We start from the raw sequence: 23,050 nt of genomic DNA on the forward strand, positions 1-23,050 counted from the left end.
ATGATAAGGAAGAGAGAAAAAGATTAAGAGGTTTCTATGGAAGGGTACTAGGACACCATCTTGAGATAGAGAAACTTGAAGATTTTAGAGAAGCTTCTGTGGAGGATCCACTCCATTGAAAGAGGGACTTAGGGCTACCGACAATTGATATTGAAGAAAAAATGAGGCATTTTGACTAGAAAAGTTGAAGTCTTGAAGATAAAAAAAAAAGAAAAAAGACAAGACTCAGCATAGGGAAACAAGAAAGGAATAAGTTTGTATCATTTTGGAGGATAGGTATGTTTTTTTTTTTTTTTCATATTTTGATTATGATAATCTCTTCATTTATTTTTTTTTTTCCTTCCATCTTGCTTAGGTATAGGAATTCTCTTTGTTTAGGGTGAATAATGAAGGCCACTTTGATTATTGATGACATATTGATAAAAAGTTGATGAATGGTTGATTGATCTAATGTTAATTGATGTCTATGATAATTGAGGTTAAGATTGTTTTCTTTAGAATTACTTTCACTTGATTGAGGCTCCTTAGACAATACATGATAGGTAACTAATAGATTCTCTATTTGATTTTTTATTGTCTTTGATCTTATTTTTGGGTTGTTTGTTTTTGTTTTGGATGGTTAGATTGTTCACCTATAGCCACATAATCATCTTCATGCATTACACTTTTTTCATTGTTGTTTGTGTCTGATATTTTATGTGTTTAGGGTCTTTAAAATTGTTTTTTCTTTTGTAAACCTTTTCCTAAATAGATCGATCCTCTAACATCTATTAAAAATTCATCTTAGGTCACTAGGGTTAAAAAAAATAATCATTTTCAAAAGACATGCAACCAATTTCAATCGGTGTGCATTTTTCCATTGGTTTTCAAATGAATTTTGATTTTGTGATATATGAATCCAAGTTCATGGTTCTGAACAAAATGGAATGATTCTTTACCTTGATGAGCTTGCTAATGATCATATCAGGTTAAAAATGAATGAATTAAATTTGTGTATATTAAATAGGGACTTGGTGAAGCCCTACATACATCTAACTTTGAAAAAACCTATTGCCAGTGTTTGTTGTATTATTAACCACTTAATTGAAAAATTGGAATCGAATGGCTTATTGTTTTTCTAAAATGAATTTCATACTTTTAACTTATTACTAACCTTTTAAACTTATCAATTAGACTTTATTTGATTTTAAATCATTTTTTAATTGAGAGATCTACATTGGTTATTAAATAGGTCCTGTTTTGACACTATTCTATACACCTGCACCAATTTTATAAAAATAAATTATTTCTTGATTTTTTTTAATTTTGTATGATATTTTTTCCCCTTAGTCTACACGTCTTGAAGTTAATTTTAAGATGCTTCTTTGTTCAAAAGTTATTCTTAAGTAGGAAAAAAAAAATTTCCTACGCCCACTACATTGACCCTATTCTATAGTCAAAGTCTATTTGGATTCATTTAAAAATTCTCCTTATGTGATTTAATCATGCTGCTATTTTTTTGTAATATAGGCCTATCGAATACATTGTACAATTTTTCTCTTGATTTTATCGTGCTTCTAGGTTAGTCAAATAAATTCATCTTTTTATGATACTAAAATCTTCTTTGTTTCTGATCTATATGCTTGTGATAGAATCTGGTATTAATCGGAACATAATTTAATGATTTTGCCTTCTGGGCTGTAATCTAGACATACAAAAGATGTTGTCTTTTTTTTTTTTTTTTTTCATGGTGAAATTTCATTTCTAGATATTTTTTTTAGGATTTATTTTTTATGTTCCTTTGTTCTACCATGTTGTTGAATGTTTCGAAAAGTGATAATAAATTCAATTTAATATGGAATAATTGGTGATTGATTAAATTATTTTGACACTTGCTTTACATTTTTAACACTTTAAAGGTGATGAAAATTTTTTATTTTGATAAAATACCATATCTAAATATTTCATTTTGATTTATTTCATGAACACTTCATTTTTTTCCCTATTGCTAAGTGTTTTGTTCATTTTAGATAATTCCTTTTTTCTTATGTATAATTGTGAATTCTTTTAATCCAGATTTATATTGAGAGCATGTCACACACATCAAGTATGTATCTTTTTACATCATTATGTTATTTTTTATATTTCATTTGAGTATGCTTTGTGGATGTATGTATGTTAGATTCATTTGTTGCCTATGCATTATTATTATTTTTTATTTTTGATCAAAGTTGATTCATGTTATGTATGACATAGGATTTTAATATTATTGTTTACATTTATTGTTTTATAAAAGTTTTTGACTTGTTTTTAAGGTACTCTTTCCATTCCCTATTTATTTGATTTCATTTGATATGTATGTCGTGTGTGAATATTTTATTGCTATGTTTCTATTTGTCAACACCATCGTCATGTTATTGCTCCCTTGGTAACTATTGATTTACAAATTGATTATCATAGTTACCTTAATTTAATTAGTAAAGACCTTTATTTAGGGTTTGGAGGGGTACTATCCTATGGTACCTTCTCGATAGGCAATCTAACCTCAAAACTTAAACTTATTTTTCAAAAACATATTTTTCCAAATAAAAAGTCATTTTTAAGGTTTTATTTCTTATTTTATTTTCCCTTTAAAAAATAATAAAAATAAGTAGCAAGTCCATCTTTTTCAAAAATTAGTTTTTCAAATGCATGTGAAAAATATGGATCCACATACACCTAAATCTAGACGGTCCTAGATCAAATGCATTCCATAGAATTTGTTAAATAAGAATTTAAAACCGTTGAAGACGTCATAGATCTCGTCTACCCAATAGTCTTCCACCCGATCTCTCTAAGCATAATAATAGACACAAGAATAGAATGGTCTTTTCTTTCTTGAAAGATGGCTAAGGTTTTCTCTTTGAAAATTTTCTTTGGAAGAAGATTGGTAAAAAATGAAACCCTAACCCCTAATAAGGGGATATTTATAGGCTTCATTATTAGATTAAATGACTTAAACCCAAATGAGACTTGGGTAACCTAATCTAGCCCAACTTGGCCCTAATTAATTAATTAGCCTCAATAAGCTCTAATTAATTAATTAGCTCATACCAGAAAGACAAGTTATAAGATCTAGTGTAACATTATGCTTTTATCAAAATGCCCTTCTGCACACTTGTGAACTAGAAAACCAAAATCTTCAAATAAAATGTACCTCCATGAAATAAAAGCTTGAAAATGGACCACTAGGACCCACCTAAAAATATTAACTCCCTTAAAATCTAATTTTGAAGTTGATTCAATATTCCATTAAAGAGAATCAATTGCAATATGGTATTTTATGTAATTACAATGAGGCGAACCTTAGGTTCGTGCCTAATAATCCATTGCATGCAAACCCCTTTTAACTAGTGTCTGTAATATAACAAGGTAGTGTTATCACCTATTAAGATTACCTCTCAAATCCTTAAATTATAGATCTACTTATTACGTGATTAATTGACATACTCCAACTTTAAGGAGCAAATGTCAAATTTCCAATAAGGAAATGTTATGGGCATAGTCTTCTAGATCACACATCTTTTAGATCACCTAAGAGGACACACTATCTCACTTTAATGAGATAGCATGGTGCATTTATTGGGAATTCATGTTGCCACCAGCCTTCATCACTAGTGACCTAATTCATAGGGATATATGACCACATTAAGGTCTCACCCATAGGTCAAAGTCTCTTGTTGATTTTGACACAAGCTTAATATTCTCACAAGGTTGAGAGTCTATGCAGTATGGTAGCTTGCTGAATTATGATAACTAATACCCATACATCATGATTCACTGTAGGTCCTGTCCAATGTGTAACTGCACACATTAGTACACTCACTATGGGAAACCCATCTTGACTGCCAAGACAAGTCAACCCTCCTATTAGGAGGTAGTATACTCTAGTTTGTACTAGATTACTCAAATCCATGAACTGACTACAAAAACTTATCATCTTGTAAAGAACCCATGACTTATATTCTATGTACATCTTCTAATGCACCTAAATCATGTACAATGTAAGTGATATGAGTATGTATGCTTAGATAACCAAATAATGCAAATATGATAGTAAAGTAAACAAGAAAGATAAATAAATAAATTTATTAATGAATATAAAATAGTTACATAATATCATACTTTTCAAGACTCTATCCCAACATTAACTATTTTTTTTTTAATATATGCATGTTTATCGAAAAATTTGATTTAATACTTTTATGAAAATAACACAAGTAATACAATTTTGTTTCTTTTGATTATATTCATGTTGAAAGCATTCCCTATTTCATTTTTGAAAAATAAATGTACTTGATCTCTACCTCATATTAAGCTTTCAAGCTTACTCATTTTATTAAATCTTTTCAAGGACACTTGATTCTAGGAAGAAGTAACATGGGTAGGAAGGACTCCAGAAGTTCCTTGATTTCTTTAGCTATGAGGCTAGTTTGTTTGGATACTAGTGGTTTATTTTACTACTACTTTTAGAGAATTATCAAAATTTTGATTTATTGATTTTTTTTGTATGGAAAGACAAATTTCTAGTTAAGACTTTTTTGTTAGCTTAACTATTACTTCGAATAAGTTTTGGGATTAACATTTTGCTGATTAATTTTTCTTGTTAGTTCACTCTCATGTTAAGCATTTATGCTTCACATATGAAATGAATGTGATGTCCTAGCCTTCGGGTTTGGGTTGTCACACAACCCTCTCTAGTTAGACACGTATGTAAAAATTAAGGGTTTAATCCTCTTCACAGTCTATATGGACCACCTAATGGCTTCCTTGCATTCCTTAAGAGCTTTTAATAATCTTCTCTCTCATTAGTCCACATGAAGTCAAACTGAAATTGCCATTGGTTTTCCTTCATTCTCACTAAGAAAAACATATTTCAATCCCTATAGTAGTGGTTTCAATTCACATCTCTTCTCCTGGAACTTTTTAGATTATTCCTGCTTAATGTTTTCTATTTACATGCTATTAACATCTAGTCCTACCTTCTTCTTCTTTCAACAAGTGTTGTCCTTCTTCATATCTCTCTTTTCAATGGCATTTAGCTAAGCTTCTTTCCTTGGAAAACTAGTTAGTACTTTATCCTAATGCTTCTCCATGAGTTGATTTGCATGTTCTTTAATTCAAGTGTCAATCAAGCATACTTCTTCAGGTTCAAACTCTTCATGATTATTGTTACTTGCATAGATGAAATGCATTCAACTTCAGAGTCATGTTCCCAAATGACAATTACATGACCCCATTCTAACAATTGATAAGTACATTAGTAATGGCTAAGAATGTTTGTGCTAAGATAATTGGAACTGAATTCACCCCTTTCCTCAAAGGTTCTATGTCTGTAGAATTTTTCAACTAGCACTAGCATATCATCCACCACTCCTTTAGGTATTTTGATTTTTCTATTAGCTAAGGATAAAGTTATAAACATGGCTTTTAATTATTCCAATCTTGATTGCTAATGAATAGAGTAAGGTAGGAGGTTCACACTTGCGCCTAAGTCAAGAAATGCCTTCTTCACATATGAATCTCTAATTTGCACAAAGATAGTGAGATAGTTTAGGTTCTTATACTTCACCATGACTTTGTTTTCTATCATTGCACTCACCTACTCTATTAGAAAAGCCTTTTTGTTGATGTTAATTTTCCTTTTAACTGCGTAAGGATCTTTTAAAATTTTTGCACAGGTTAGCACCTATTTGATCATGTTTGAGAGAGGTATATTTACCTTGTCTTGCATTAGCACTTTAAGAATATTAGAAGTTTGTTTATTGATCTTAGGCTTCCTAAGTATTGAAAGGAAAGATAAGTAATTCTAAATTGTGTCTTTCCCTTATCTTGTTGTTTTTTCTTTTATTTCTTACTCAATTCCTTCTCTAAAATTTGTTGATCTATATTTTAAACAATTGAATCTTTCTTCTAATCAGTTTTACCATTCTTTTTTGGTTTTTGTGTTTTCAACTCCTTCTCAATGTAAGTACTGTTTTTACCTCTTTATTCTTCTTAAAATCTATTGCTTCACAAGTATTCCTTAGATTTTGTTGAGATTAGGTTGGGAATCTCCCTTTTTCTTGAGGTAGGTTGGAAAAAATCGGATTCATTGTGGCTCAGGTGTTGGAGATGGTATGGCTTGTCTGAATATTGATCTTCCTTTCTTCCTCATTTATCTTCCTTCAATCCTCATTGAATTATCTTTGCTCAAAGGTGAACTGAACTTGTTGTTGATAGATTTATTGAAGTAGATTTTCCATACTTAGAGTAGTTGAAGTTGATTAAGGTTGTTGCACAAATCCTTAACTTCCTTTATGAAAAGAAATGCTCACAAATAGGGGTTCATTGGAGTTGGATTGAGTAGAGAACAGTTGTTATCCTTGTCCTTGACTGTTGTTAAATTGGTTTCCTTATTGCATAAACTAATTTAGGGGTTGAGTTGATGTTATTCCCTACTAAAATTGATTATTCCTTCTTTAAGACAAGTTTAGATGGTTTCTCTACCTTGAATTGTATGTGTTGTTAGAGGGGAGATTGTTGTTACTTTGCCTAAAGGCACTAATTGCATTGGCTTGCTTTAAGATGTCATTCACCTGGAGCTTTGGTGGAGCTTTTATCCTTGGTTATGTCTTTACTCAATGAATCTTCCCAACTCATTGATACTTCAACCATGTAATCTAAGAATTGAAGGGCTTCTTTTGAATTTTTTTTCATAAAGTCGCCTTCTTACATTGTTTCCTCTAGTTGCTTCATTTGAGGAGACATTCCTTCATAGAAGTAACTCACCAACATCCAAATCTTCAATCCATGATGTGGGTAAGCACCAAGCATTACATTGGATCTCTTCCAACATACAAACAAAGATTCTTGTTCCGGTGCTTTGAAGTTGGAAATCTTTTTCTTCAGTGCACTATCTTGTGTGAAAGAAATTTTTTTGAAAAAAATATTGATTGAAAATTTGTCCAACTTCCAATACTTTATAAATTACGAGTGTTAAGCCATATCTTGGCCTGGATCTTTAATGTTAAAGAAAAAAGTTTTATCCTCATCACTTCAATAGGCATGTTTGCTACCTAGACTGTGAAGCAAATTTCCTCCACATCCATACCCCCTTTAAAAATAGGCAACATTGACATTAATTGTGGTTTGATCATAACATGCTCTTGAGGAAAAAAGAAACATGAGGATGTGCTGACCTAGAAAGGTTAAGATGACCTCTCATCGATCTGCAAGCTTGGAAGGGTTTGGCTTGTTAATTGTTGTTGCTTGTTTAATCTCCTTAGCTATCCATACTTGCCTTAAGTTGGTTGAATTTCTCTTTTAAGTCTACCTAAAATGTCCTTTTTCCAAACAAATATAAAAAGTAAAAGGGAAAAAAATAGAAAGAGAACTAAAGGCAAAAACAAGAGACAACAAAATAATTAATGGTTAACGAAAAACAACTATTCTAATTAAAAATTAAACTAAAAACTAAAAACTAAAAAGTAATGAGTACTTAATTGACTTAGACAAAACTCATTATCAATTCCCTAGTAGTGATGCCATTTTCTAGATCAATTTTTGTCTATTGTATAAGTTTACTATAGCCTAATAACATAGTGATCTCGATTAAGAAAAACTAGAGAAAAGATCACCACAACTTGTAGTATTTTGAGTTATCATTCTCAGGGAATAAAAAAAATTAACTAATTTTGTCTGGATCAAATCAAATAATAACCTTTATGAAAAATTATTTGAATCAAAGATGTGATTTGATTGGTAAACTGAATTTTTAATTGAGAAAACAATGATAAACAAATTTAGGGATTTTCATAAATATGGGTTTAGACCTAGGATTGAGAAATAACAGATACTACTTGAAGGATTTTGGTTTTTCCAAGATTGTATCACCGATACAAATCATTCTCATATGGAACCATGTTTTGAATATTTGAAATTCATTCTTTGATAGTCTTCAATGAATGATTGGATAAGAAGTTTTAATCTTTAAAATATTTAAAACTCAATATTTATATGGTAAATTTTCTTTAGTTATTAATCATATAGGATCACACTTGGTCAACCATTGATAATCTCTTATGCACCAACGAACCCCTAACATGCATTCTATGTATCTCTAATAGGGATGAACTAACAAAGAATTTAACTTGCTTATGAAATTTAAAGATTAGGAACTTACTATAATTGAAGAATATGACTTTTTCTTATCACCTGTTTTCCTCATATCATCTGCCTTCATTACTACATCTCCAATGAAAGGATTTAGCTGCTCATGATCATATTACACCCTATACACTAAATTAAACTAAACTATGAATAATTTATTAAAAAAATCCGAACAATTTTAATCAAAGTTTTTCTCACTAACTCTATATCGTGTACCTCCTCCTATTCTCTCTTATTTTCATGTAATAAATAACCCTAAAAAACATTATTAAATTTCCTAAAATATATAAAAATAAGAGAAAGAGACGAATAGGGTAAGTCTCAGAGTGAAAATTTGGAACCTGCAACACAGAAAATTTTGATTCCTCCATTGTAGTGTTAGATTGCATTTCAACACTTGCTCAAACCTTCTTGACCTTTGAAATGCCTCTAAGTCTTGTATCAAAATGTGCTCCCCTACATCAAATCATATCGACTTTCATTTCAACAATAGCCTAAACCTTTTGGACCCTTGGTTGTTGTAATGGGTGATTTCGATACCTTATCGTGGTGTTAGATTGCATCCAATAGAGGAGGACTAGAAGCTTCACTTACAGTCATTTATTAGAATAGAATATTTTGATACCATGAGGTGCTAGTATTGAATTATTCAATAAGAGCCCAATCTAGTATTCAAAAACCTATTTCTATATAAGGAAACACATTGGTTTTGAGTACTAATCAACTATTACCATAATAGCTTTCTCCATGAATTTTCAAGAACCTCTGGCATTGGCTTTTTGGAAGGAAAGAGAAAACTAGCTGGATACATAATTCAAATAAGACGCTTAAATATTTTTTTTTTTCATGGAAAAACAAATGAATCATAACAAAACTGCTATAAGAACTAGGTGCTATGTATATTCTAAAATCCACAATCATGGATCTACTAGACAATAATTCAGTGACCCAGGCAATTATTCCTTTTTGGCATCACAGGATACTGAAGGTAAAGCGTTCTCTTCCAAACAAACTTTTTGAATAGTTGAATGGTAACTTAATGAAGTGCTCATGAGTCAAGGTTTCTCAGATGCTCAATTCATCTGGAACATTTGGAGATATGATGATAGACAAGTAGATCAAATCGAAATTCTGAATTATTCACAAGCTGTCCAGACCCATATGAGAACAACTGTCATTTATTTGTCTTGAAAATTCTAGGTGAGTATTTATGACACAGCAATGTTTTCTTGGACCATGCATCATATTTTAGAAATGTTGAATGCACCTCAGCGGCAATCAAGGTCTTCAATTCTTTTCAAAACTGTATCCAGGACATAGGAAAGAGACAGAAGTATTGACAGGCAACCAACTTCAATAAAATCATTCAACAACCAAATGGCTCATAGTGAGTTTTCTGGCTTTGGGAGGACCATTGTTTTCTACTTTATAACTATTTATGAGCACTATACTGTGCTTGTTCCTTCAAAAAGTAAAATAAAGTTTAAAAAGTTAGATTTTTTGTTGAATGAAGGGATGAATTTTCTACTTGTGTTTAGTGGTATCCAGAACTAAATATCTCAGCTAAGAAATCCAATATCTAGCATTATTTGAAGTCCTCTTGCGTAGGTCATGGGGAGTTTGCTACACCTATGGAACATGGTTTGGGATAGAGGGGTTGTTGGCTGGTGTCAAGATCTATGAAAATAGCTCAATCATCAGAAAAGCTTGTGATTTTCTACCATCGATATAGCTTGATTCTGGTGATTGGGGAGAGAGTTACCTTTCATGCCAAATCAAGGTAACAGTTAAAGCTATCTAAGTTGACAGTGTGATTTTAACATCTGTTGAACCAAAATAAAGAGTCTTCTCAAATTTTAATAAATATTAGCTATGGAAATAACACTTGATGAGAAAATGGAATACCAAGGATACTAATTCAATACTTATCATCACTTCACTTTTAACATTAAATTAGAACAGGCAGGGATAGAACCAACTCGGCTGCATTTTGCAGCAAAGGTGCTCATTAATTCCCAAATGGAAAAAGGAGATTTTCCACAACAGGTTAGATATCTTAGCTTTCAACTAATTATATACCAGAAGAAGTTAGTTTCCGAATGAGAAATTTATGTAATTTGAGTAATTTAGAGTCGTGTTTTGTTTTTTTTCAATGAAGAAAGGCATCGTGCCTAAACTATACAGATGTTACACAAATTTTTCCTATCAATCTTAGTAAGTTCAAATATGTGGTATCTGCTTATGAATTTTTATTTTTATTTTTTATCTGCTGTGGGATTACTTTTATGAGATTTTTAATGTACTGATTAAGCATTTGTTTGCTTCCATTACCAGAGAAATTTCTGAAGTTTATTTCTTGTTTATGCTTGTATTTTAGGCAACTTAATATAGAATAACCGGGCACTAAATCCGGTTTATTTTTCTTATTTCATTCCCATGCTAAATGATTATCCTAACAGCTCATGATTACACTGTCAAATTTTTATAGCGTGATAATAATTTAGAGATACCTTTAAATACAAAATGGATCATCATGTTCTTATCCTAATGATCATATACTAAGCATTAGTATTGATGATTAGGTAGTTTGATTAAGAACTCAAATCTAGTCAGAACAAGAGGTTAGTGTGAAACCCATCACAAAATTCGATTGGATGTCAAACCTAGTCCAAGAATTCAACTACATAATTAAACTACATAATTAGCAAGCATCTATCCTCAACTAATGTGAAAACTGCAACCATTATCCTGGAGTGCAACAAGCAGCAACTTAAACTTTTAGTCATAAATACCTCAGAACCACAAAGAAGTCAGGCACAACAATTTAGTTCTTCTTGGTTTTCTCACTGCAACCAAAAAAGACAAATTATTTCAGCACAGCTAAGTTCACCATGTTGATGTATATGAACAATGGCAGCATGCACATCATTAACCATATCAACATTGTAAGCCATTGGATTGAACTCATGATGAAAAGATTGATCATCTAGAAGATTCAGTAAATTCCATTGAAGTACTGGGATATGAGACCTAGGGAATGCCCAAGAAAATTTCAAATATTTAAAATGCTCAGAACAAGTCTGAAATTCAGACACTTGTTCTCTAAAAATTTTAACTAAAATGTTAGATGTTGAAGTGAAAAAAGCAACAGACTAGAATAGGGAACCATAACAACAGATTAAAAAATATATAAAATAGAAATGAATTTAAGATTAAAAAGAGAAACTACATGATGTTTTCATTATTTAACAGACTAGAATAGGGTATTATAACAACAGCTTTATGAATATTTTTTTGCTCTTCTTGAAGTTCCATTTCCAGAAATTACACAAACATAACATATTGTTTCAAATCCTAGCAGAGGGCAGTATGGTGCAAGAGATGCAAGCTGAATTGGAGGAAGATGAAGGAAGCGACAACTGACAATATGGTGGTGACATACCAATCTGATGAGCCATTTTAGTGGATATGCAAAGGGAAAGTCATTGTCAAATTGAAAGTTCATCCTAATACCATTTCCCATAGTGGGAGCCATTGCGATGACAAACCGATAGGGAAAGGAAACCTGATGTGAATCGATACCAAGAGTAGCCATTGTTGAATTTTTCATAGCACACCCTGAAGAAGTTAGCTCTTATCCTTTCTATTGAACCGTTTCAAACACCACGATCCACTATCGATTTGAAAACCAAAAGTGAGCAAAATTGGCAAATAGTAAAAGGTTTTCTATCGAAATGAATGGATCTTAGTTCAATGTCAGCCGGGCAATCCAATGACAAGCTGTAAAATCCAAATTTATGCATGGATCAAATAAAACTTTGATTTGGAGAGGAATCTTAAGTGGATTGGGACCTGTCTAAGCCAGAACATGACATTGAAATTTGAAGATGAAGAAAAGGAATTTTGACATCAGAACCCACAACAAAGACAAGGATTTTGATAGTGAAACGAAAAGGCATGCTACGAAGCTTAATAGAAATATCCAATAACGATTCATATCAGTTTAAACGGATACTATTTCTGATGGCAGACTCCTTTATATCCTCTTTCCCAGTGGCTTCACCTCCGATGTCAGTTTTTCAACTAAGTTATAAGCTCTTTTTGATTAATTCCATCATTATTGGTTTAGAAGCTAATTGGTCTTTGACAAAGCAACTCTTATTGCTAAGGAAACATTAGTGTTTCATTTTCATTTATATCAGCAATAAAAGATACAATCAAATCAATAAACCAAAAGTTGGCGCCATAGTTGATCAATTTTGAAAATTAGTAGTTGTTGATGCATTTTTCTTCTATTGTCTAACCATTTTGTAAATATATTGTTGTACATTTGTTAGTTTTATATTTGCTTGTTTTTGTTTTTGTTGTTTAGTTGAGCTTGGGAAAGAATTCTTTGGTGCATGCTGTATTGTTGGATCAGGAACACTAGTGGAAGACTAGAAAGTGTTCTTGTAGAGTTAAATCCAAATCAAACCATGGAAGGTCCACAAGACCAAACAACCAGAATATACCTATGAGTGAGCCATTCCAGCACTTTCAGATCCATGATGGACTATTTGAATCCGAAAATAATGCCATCTCCATCTTCCTTCATCCCTCAAATAGAGTATGCCAAGGTTTGTTCCCAACTTGTACCTTTGCTATCAATTTTTAGAGGATGTCAAGGAGAGAATCCCTACACTCATTTGAAGGAGATTGAAGAAATTTTTTCTACATTAATTTCAAGACTAGAATGTCTCCATGAACCTAATGAGAATGAAGCTTTTTTTTCCTCTAACTTTGAAAGACAAAGCAAAAACCTGGTTTAACCCATGGGGCCAAAGAATATACAGATCACCTAGAATGAATTTCAAGCTCTGGAGACAAGAGAAAAATGTGTAATGAAGAATCAGAGATAGCTCAAATCCATGCCATATGTGAATCAAGGGAGCATACAGCACATGAATGTCCTACCATTCCCATCATCAAAGAAATTTTGATGAACAACTACTGTGACTGGAATGTCAGCTAGGATAACATATTCAGACAACAGAAAAATTGTCCATTCTCAAATGCAAACAATCCAAATTGGGGGAACACCCTATTTTATACTGGAGTAACCTAGTCAATTTTCAAGGGAGTTAGGAATATCAGGGCAGCAAAAGCAATTTCAATTAGTTTAATCAAGTTTCTCCGCCTTAATTTTAGAATCCACCCCATGTTCAAAATTAACAGAGTTCTAGACCTCCATAAACTTCTGCCTCATTTGAAGCTTTGATATTTATTGAGGAGCAGGGGAAATGTAATGAAGAAGTAGAAGGTCAGCTGCTGAGCAACGAAAGTGGAATGATGAGCAGTGCAAGTTTAATGCATAAAAATCACAGGTTATTACAAATATCTAGATGACTATGAACAAATTGAATCTAGAGAGTAAATGGGGAGAAAGGGAAGTTCCCTGCTCAACCTTATCAAAATCTAAAGGCCATATGTGAAGTGAATGGTCAAGCATGCTTGTCATGTGATCATCAAGAGGTTAAAGCAGTTGTTACCTTGTGAAGTGAGAAGGAATTAAGAGAAGCTGAGCAAGAAAAAAAGAATGAATCTGAGAAGCAGGAAGTTGTCCCTGATAAGCCTAATTCCTCAAACAAAATGAAGGAGAATGAGGAGAGTAAAGAGCAAGGAAAAGTTGATTAATTTGTCCTTGAATAAAGAGCATAGTTTTAGTACCTTTTTCTCAAGCTCTAAAGGGAAAAAAGAAAAAATAAATACAATAAGGTATTGGAAGTATTGAAACAGGTGAAAGTAAATATTCCTTTACTTGAAATGGGGAAACAAGCGTTCGTTTATGCAAAATTTCTGGAGGACCTATGCACGGTGAAGACAAAGATGTCCATAGACAAGAAAGCATTCTTATTGAGCAAGTTAGTGCAATCATAGAATAAACTCCAGTAAAATACAAGGACCCTAGATGTCCTACCATATCTATCACTATTGGTGCGACACTTATGGAAAAAACACTATTGGATTTCGGAGCAAGTGTTCACTTGTTACCTTATTCTTTGTAATCATAAGTTGGACTTGGTGGAAATTTGTTTCAATAGTAGAGGAAGATTCATTAGAATTTCGAATACAAACAGAAAAACTACTTCTCTGATTGTTCTTGAAGATGTCAAAGGTAGAGGATAGGGAGCCCTAAGGAAGTCGATATTCTTTGTGTCAAAGAGCCCTTTTTGTTCTATCACTAGAACAGAGGAATTGGAAGCAAAAGTGAAGAACAAAGCGGGGTTGGTAAGGTGGTCTGGGGATAGGTCTTATGCAAGAGTGGTTGACGAGAACGGTCCAAGGAAATGAGTTTTCTTACCAGTTGGAAAGTGGGCTATAACTGTGATTTTTGAAGGCCAAGTTTTTGTTCAAGATTGGGGTGTTATAGGTAAGGCTCTTGCAAGAATGATGGGGGTTAAAGAAATGATTTCCATAAACCCTTTTTCAACTTTCAAAGATGTCTTCTTTGTGGATTCAGTCAAAAGAGCGAAGTGGCTTCAAGCGCGAGGAAAACTGGTTTTAAGAGGAGTGGTTTTTAGATTACGAAAATGGTCACCAAGAGAAAATACAATGGTTCTTGGAAAATTCAGGAGGGATTGGATAGAGTTGCAGCCCCATTCCATCTATGGAATGAAAACCAGTTACAATTCATTTTGAAGAATTGGGGGAAGGTGATAGAGGTGGATGGAGATACTTTACAGCTTATAGATTTAACAAAAGTTAAAGTGAAGGTGGAAATGAATCCAAACATGGTGTTGCTGGCGTTGTTGGAGGTGATAGATGGTGCCTGATTTTTTATAATTGCAGTCTCAATCATTAGAGGGGAAGAAAAAGATGTACAGAGAAGTTGGAGTTAACTTGCTACAAAAGCGAGTCAGCTTCAATGGGAGATGACATGGCGTAGGGCCCTTCACAAGCTTTGAGGACACATAGTAAGGCTTTGATAGTTTTGGGGAACAACTGCCACTCACTCTTTCTTGTCTCTAACACTATTTCAAACCCCAAATAAACCCTAATAGTGCTTCTTCCCCGGTCAGGTGTTTGTCTCGGGAGTCAAGTCCTGCTCAATTGGAGGATTTCCATATTGAAGGCATTTCTCCTTCAAAAATATCTTCCATCAAGTCGGTTTTGGGTACTTTGAATGTCAAAATTTTCAAATACAGTAAAAATGGAGTTTAGTTGTCCAAAAGCAATGGTTGCTTATTGGAAAAGGTGTATTCCAAAAGAAAGAACATAACCTCTTTAGGCGCCCCTAGCCTTTTTTAGTTTTCTAGGTACTTTGGTGTCTTCGAGGTTTTTTCAACTTTTATGGAAATTATTAGTTAGAATATTAAAGGTATTAGTTCCAAAAACAAAAAAAGAGTAGTAAAGGATTTTCTTTGTCTTGAAAATCCAGATGTTGTCCTGTTGCAAGAAACAAAGAGAAAGTCTTGTGATAGGAGGTTTGTGAGTAGGGTATGGAAGGTCAGAAACAAACAGTGGGCAATTCTTCTAGCTAGTGAGGCTTTGGGAGGAGTGGTAATCTTTTGGGATGTTTTGAGGTTTAAGTGCTTGGAGGTTGTTTTAAGATCTTGCTTTATGACAATCAAGTTGGAGTTAGAGGAAGAAGAGTCATTCTGGTTTTCTTCAGTTTATGGTCCTAGCCTGTCACACTTTAGAAAGGATTTTTGGTTAGAGCTTCAAGATCTTTCAGGCTTAACTTTTCCAAAATGGTGTGTTGGTAGGGATTTTAATGTCATAAGAAGAATTTCAGAAAAGTTAGTGGGTTCCAGGTTAATCCCAAGGATGAAGGATTTTAATGATCTTATAAGAGTGTCAATTAATTGATATGGCTCTGAGTCATGCATCCTTCACTTGGTCTAATTTGCAAGAAAACCTCATTTGCAAAATATTGGACAAAGTCTTATTTTCTAGAGAATGGAAGCAAGATTTCCCTCAATGCATCTAAGAAGCTCTCCCCAGATTGGCGTTGGATCATTGTCCAATTCTGTTAGATAAGTGGGGGCTGACACCTTTTAGATTTGAAAACATGTGGTTGATTCATTCAAATTTCAAGGATATTATAGGTTGTTGGTGGAATGAGTGTTGGTTTGAAGTGTGGGAATGTCACAAATTCAGGAAAAAGTTACAGTTTGTCAAGTCAAAATTGAAAGAGTGGAATAAGGGTTCTTTTGGAGACTTAAAAGGGAAAAAAATATTCTTGCGGACATAGTGGGTTTAGATGAGAAAGAACAAGAAGGGAATTTTTCTTCGTCTAATCTAGTAGTAAGAAAGATGTCAAGGAATGGGAAGTTGGAAGATGTGTTGTTAAAGGTATTTTAGAGATAGAAATCTAGAGTCAAATGGATAAAAGAAGGGGATTGCAATTCAAAATATTTTCATAAGGTGACCAATGGTAGGCGGAATAGAACGTATATTAAATCCTTGGTGACAGAAAATGGGGTAATCTTAAATAACATTGAAAACATTTAAGAAAAGATTAAGCATCATTTTGGGAAGTTATTTCCAAGACTTTAGGTGGTTCTTGGAGTATTGAAGTTTTGGATTGGTCTCTTATTTCAACAAAAAGTGTCGAGTGGTTGGATCGTCCTTTTTTGAAATAGGAGATTCACAATGTTGTGTTGAATTTAAATAAGGAAATGGCCCTTAGGCCAAATGGATTCACAATTTCTTTTTATCAAGTATGTTGGGATGCATGTTGAGAGACGATTAAGGATGATCTTTTAAGAGTGTTCTTAGAGTTTCACAACAATGGAATAATCAATCAAAGCACGAACGCTACCTTCATTGCTCTAGTGCCAAAAAAGAGTCAAACAAGTGAGATCTCAAATTATAGACCCATCACCTTGGTAACTAGCTTATACAAATTCATAGCCAAGGTTTTTTCAGGGCAGATGCATAAATTTCTCCAAGACACCATCTTTTTAACCCAAGGTGTTTTTGTTGAGGGAAGACAAATTTTGGATCATGTCTTGGTTGCTAATAAGTTGGTGGATGAGAAAAGGAGATCAAGAGAGGAAGGGGTAGTCTTCAAAACTGATTTTGAAAAGGCCTATGATCACGTTGATTGAGATTTTTTGGACCATGTAATTGAAAAAAAAAAGGGTTTATAGTTCAAAATGGAGGTCTTGGATGAGAGGATGCTTCTCTTCGACGACTTTTGCAATCTTAGTAAATGGAAACGCTAAAGAGTGGGTTAAGGCATTCAAAGGCTTAAGATAAGGACATCCCCTTTCCCCTTTACTTTTCACCTTGGTAGCTGATGTCTTAAGCAAATTCATTGTGAGAGCAGAGGAAAGAGGTTTATTCAAGGGGTTTCTGGTGGGTAGAAATAGAACCAGGGTGTCTCATTTATAATTTGCGGACAACGTTATCTTTTTTTTCTAGAGCATCCTTTGAAGAGTTGCATTCTCTCAAGCTAAATTTGTTGGTGTTTAGGCAATTATCAAGGCTAAGGATTAATCTAAATAGAGCACTATCTCAGGAATTAACATTAGTCAAGACCAAATTGCAAGGTTGGTTTCTTTGCTTGAATGTGCAATCTTATATTAGGCTTTAATGTATCTGGGTCTCCTTTTAGGGGGGAACCCAAATTCGCTCTCATTTTGGGATCTAGTGTTGGATAGAGTCTCTAAAAGGTGGGATGGATGGAAAAAAAAAATATTTTTGTCCTTAGAAGGTAGAATCACCCTAATTCAGTCTTGAAGCACATTCCAAGTTATTTTCTTTCCCTTTTCAAGGTTCCAACTTCAATAGCTTTGAGGATCAAAAAATTACAAAGAGAATTTCTATGGTTAAGCTATGAGAAGGGTAAGAGAGATCATTTGGTCAATTGGGACATGGTCTGTAAGCCTAAGGAGTCTGGCGAGTTAGGGTTTGGAAAAATCTCTTTAAGGAACCAAGCTTTATTAGGGAAGTGGCTTTGGAGGTACCTTAAGGAAGGTTTTTCCCTTTGGTATCAGGTTCTCTAGAGTATCTATGGGACACATGATAATGGATGAGACTCCAACAATATAATCAAATGGTTACATCGTTGCCCTTGGAAGACCATTGCTCATATTTTTCAAGTCTTTTTTACACACACTCGTCTCTTAGTAGGTGATAAGACCAGAATTTTTTTTTAGGAAGATCTATGGTGGAAGGACCAACCTCTTTATTTACAATTTCCAAGACCTTTCAAAATCACCACTACTAAAACTCGTCTTATTTCAACTATTATGGGTAACAACACTTCATTGTATTGGGATCTAGTCTTTAGATGTCATCCAACTGATAAAGAGATTATAGATCTTGAAAAACTAAAGTCCTTACTTTCCCTTATTCACTTGACTCTTTTAGTTCCAAATGCAAAAGCTTGGATATCATTTTTGGGAATTTTCTTAGTTAAATAAATTTTTTCAACCTTATCCATTGTCTCAAATTTCGTTCCTTTCTATCGAACTAATTTTTTATGGAAATCAAAAGTCCCCTCTAAGGCCAGGGCCCTTGCTAGGTTAGTGGCACATAAAAAGGTAAATATTGTTGACATGTTGTAGTTTAGAGGACCTTTTAAAACTTCATCCCTGATTGGCTCATTCTTTGTAGGAGCAACAAATAAATGATTGATCATCTTTTCTTGTATTGTCTTATTACTTTAGGATTGTGGTATAGGATTTTTTTCACAGGCTAGGATGGAGTGGGTTCAACCAAGCAGTATTTGTGATATGATAGTGATTTCTTTCAAGTGTTTTAGGAATTCTATTAGAGGAAAGACTCTTTGAAGGATCGTGTGTGTCTTTCTGTTATGGATTTTGTGGAGAGAGAGGAATGCTAGGATTTTCGAGGACATTTGGAAGACGTCAGAGACGATGTGAGATCATCTTCATTTTTATGTTTCTTTTCGGCTTACCGTATAGACATTTTTAAACCACATCCTTTGAATGTAATCCAACTTAGTTGGTTATCGTTATGTACACCTCAAGGTTAGGTCTATAGGGTCAGGATTGTTTTACTTGTATTGGCCTTTTGTTCCTTTTATATAAACTTCCTTGGTTAGTGGAGATTTACTTAGTTCTTTTGATCAAGCTTGTATTTCATAGGGAGGATTCCTCATACTTCTCATGTTTTTTTTCTCATTTAATACATATCTTTTGTTTCTGATAAAAAAATGGTAATAAAATGCATTAATAACCATTAATCTAAAGATAAAAACCATACATGTGATTTGAATGGTCCCTGATTTATTCCAGTCGATGAAAAAGTTGGTACAAATCTAAAAAATAAGGGATCTTATACCCGGTGGCTCTCTTTCCTAGATTTAATTAGGAGTTAGTATACTATAATAATTTAAACCTTTTTATTACCCATACATGGAATATAAGAAGAAAATAAGTTTGATGAACCTATCATATAGTTTGTAGCCCTTGAATATATAACCAAGAAGTCTAATTTTGTGCTTTTAAAATGATGGGTAACAAGGAAGAAAATAAGTTTGATGAACCTATCATGTGGTTTATGTCCCCTTAATATGTAACCTAGAGGTCTAATTTTGTGCTTCTAAAATGAAGGGCAATAAGGAACTTGTCTAGGCCAAATTTGCTGAAGATGATGGATTAGAAGAGATTTTTTTTACTCATAAACCTATAGAAATTCTCTACTTGCTTTTTAGTAAAGGCTGTCAATTCAAAAAGGCTTGTATGTGTTGCATTTTGAGTTTTTTTCCCCCCCTAATAAGCAATAACTTGAAGGTTCTAATTGTTGTAATTAGTTGTCTTGTCATCTCTACCTATGATAGAGGATTTTTTTTTTGTTGGGATTGGTGGGGTTACAAAAGAGTTTCCTAATTTTTCTAATGTAACAAACATCTTAAACTAAATAGATAGTTGAAATAGGCCAGAAAAGGCTAGCAATGAATACTGGAACAAGCTAGCGATGAAAGCCAACAATTAGAGAAGAACACCACAACAACCCTAGAACCTTATAGATGGTTATAATACCATGATGGAAATTGGAAAAAAAAAAAAAAAAACCTTTTTTCTCTCTTGTGTTGATTCAAAAGAATTTCATGATATTTAAAAACAATATAATAGTTAAGGCTAGACTATAGTCGTACAAAAAATTAACAGAAAGAAAAAAAAAAGAATACTAAGAATATTTACAGAATACACAAGGGAATTCTATTGAAAGAAGAAATCAATCAACAACTATATATATATATATATATATATATATATATATATATATTCATTTAGATTGTAAGACAAATTGATAGAACCAAATTTATGATGTTAAAAAATAAATAAAAATATTAAGCACAATAAAAGGAGAAACTTTAGCTTTAAAATCTGGAATACTATTTGGTTTTCTTGATTATGGAAGATTTAAACTAGTAAAACTTTGTTCAGCATGATCATTATCATAGTATTATTTTTATATTAAGTTTGTGTTTATGTTCACTTTTATATAGCTCTTTTTGTATAAGATATAAGAAGTTAAGTAGCTTATAAGTTGAACTCTAATTGTTTATATAATTAAGATTTCTCTAAACCTTTATTATGAAGCATTCTTTAAATTTTTTTGTTTTATTTCATTTCAAGGGCACTAAATTAAAGTTATTTTTAGTTTATGGAAGCTTAATTATTTATTATTATATTTAAAGTTCTAAAGTTCAAGACATTTGGAAAATGGGAGTCACTTCAAGTCTTAAGCTCTTTTAAATTTACTTCAATAGTTGATGAACATTATAAATTGATTACTATCGCTAATGTTTTCATACATTTTGAAGTAATTTAGTGGACATTGTAACCCTTAATTAGTCAAGTTTGCATTATCCCTCCATGCGGGCATTTCTCATGGTTTTTAAGTTTTATTTAAAACTTTGTAGGTATTTTCCTTCAAGATCTCAAACTAAAATGGCTTAGGAAGATAACTTTCACTGTTGAAATGATCTCAAAGAGTTTAAGAAGGCTACATAAAGGTTTGGAAGTGACAACAAAGTAGCCAGATAAGAGCAAGCTCACATAACTCCTCTATAAACCTAATTTCAACCAATCTGAAGTTTGCAATTATTTTAGGGGGATATATCTGCCCAAATTGAGTGAAATAAATTTTGATATATTCTAGATTCATTGAGAATGGATTTACCAATTTTCCTCATATTTTGAGATCATTTTCCTTACCACAAAAATCACATAATTAAAAGTAAAAATAAAAAATTTTGTTGAAGGTGAAGGGATTTAAAGCCTAATTGGAGAAGACTCAAACATGGTTATAAAGGCCTAAAACATCTTCCTACAAGATAGGGTTTGGAGAATATATATCTAAACATCTTTTAGCTTTTGAGAAATGAGCTTTTTAATACGTTTGGAGAGGGCAATAAGGAAAATAAAATGAGAGAAAATGAATGAAAAAACACAGATTTTCTCATTCAACACACATATGAATATTTCCTTGAGTTTTCTTTCCTTCTTTGTTTGAATAGAATTAGAAACTTGATCATCTTTGATCTAAGTGTCTTGTGGTGTTTTGAACTTCAAGTTTGGGTCATCACAAAAAAGGCTTACTATTATAACTAAGATAAGAACCTTTTTAGGATTTTTTGGTTATTATAAACGTTTCAAAGAGGGATTATTTAAGATTGCCCTACCTCTAATTGAACTTACTTAGAAGGAAACCGAGTTTATATGGTCTGATGAATGTGGGAATAGTTTTGAAGAGTTGAAAAATATATTGATGACTACTTCGGTATTGACTATCCCTTCGGGTTTAAGAGGATATGTTGTCTTTAGTGATGCATCCAACTAAGGACTTGGTTGTGTATTAATGCAACTTAGGAAGGTTATTGTTTATGCGCGGAACTATCCTACTCATGACTAAGAGTTTGCAACTATGGTTTTCACCCTTAAGATTTGGAGACATTATTTATATGGTGAAACATGTGAGATTTACATAGACCATAAAAGCATAAAGTATTTATTTTCTCAAAAAGAATTATATATATGAGAAACGAAGTGGATTGAGCTCCTTAAGGACTACAATTGTTCTATCCTATATTATCATAGCAAGGTGAATGTAGTTGTTGATTCTTTGAGTGATTGCACTGGACTATGTATAAATAATTTGGCAGGTATCGAAGCTTAGAGAAGGGACCTTATAGTGCAAGTGAGATGGAAAAATTAAGAGAATGAAACATGGGGGTGAAAAATTCTTTCTTGACATCTTACTCATAACAAGAAGGTTGTTGGAAAATGGCTTTATGAAAAACAAGAATTAGTTGAAACTTTTTAACTAATGGAAACTAATAGTTAAGGAAGGGAGAATCCCCAAGGCCCTTTCGTTACCATGGAATGATCCTTGTTATCAATATCTCAACTAGAAGTGTTCACTTATCAATTAGATCCCCTTTACATAATCCCAAATTTTCCTATAGAATTAATGATTTGAAAATTGTTTTCCTAGGCTTACATAGGGTTGTTCCAAGTCAAAATGGCTTCCCCATTAAGTGTTTGGAATATCTTATGGGTACCCTAGGCTCTAATCTCTAATTAGGTATAAAAAATTAATGTTTTCTTAATTCCCAATGTCTCAACCATTTGCTTAATTGTGGTATTTAGAGTTGCATAAAGATTTACCCAAGTAAAAATGACTTTACCATTAAGTACTTGGAATACCCTATTAAAACACTATAATCTCCTATTGTCAAATACTAAGATATGGTCCTTTCTATTGAATTAAAGGGATTCAATGACAAACTACTTCAAATTAAAAACATTTTTGAATCTAAGGTTACATTCCAATGAAAGAATGGAAAGCCCTAGGGCTCCATTTCCTCAAACCTCAATAATTACTTAATAGACTTTGGATGGAAATTAACTTGAAAGAT

General features: G+C 32.7%; 1 protein-coding gene across 2 annotated transcripts in view; it reads right to left on the minus strand.

The window, feature by feature from the left end:
* Window positions 1–23,050, minus strand: part of LOC100254096 (protein DOWNY MILDEW RESISTANCE 6) — a 93,718-nt gene that overhangs the window by 23,018 nt on the left and 47,650 nt on the right. The window contains exon 6 of one of the 2 annotated variants that reach the window (XR_009467223.1): window positions 10,962–11,015. The gene's annotated coding sequence lies outside the window, so the exon portion shown is untranslated. Of the gene's footprint in view, window positions 1–633; window positions 11,016–23,050 lie in introns of those variants that run through there. The other variant, XR_787249.3, reaches the window with a different exon arrangement.

Source organism: Vitis vinifera, chromosome 13, assembly GCF_030704535.1.
Source record: "Vitis vinifera cultivar Pinot Noir 40024 chromosome 13, ASM3070453v1".
Taxonomy (NCBI): Eukaryota; Viridiplantae; Streptophyta; class Magnoliopsida; order Vitales; family Vitaceae; genus Vitis; species Vitis vinifera.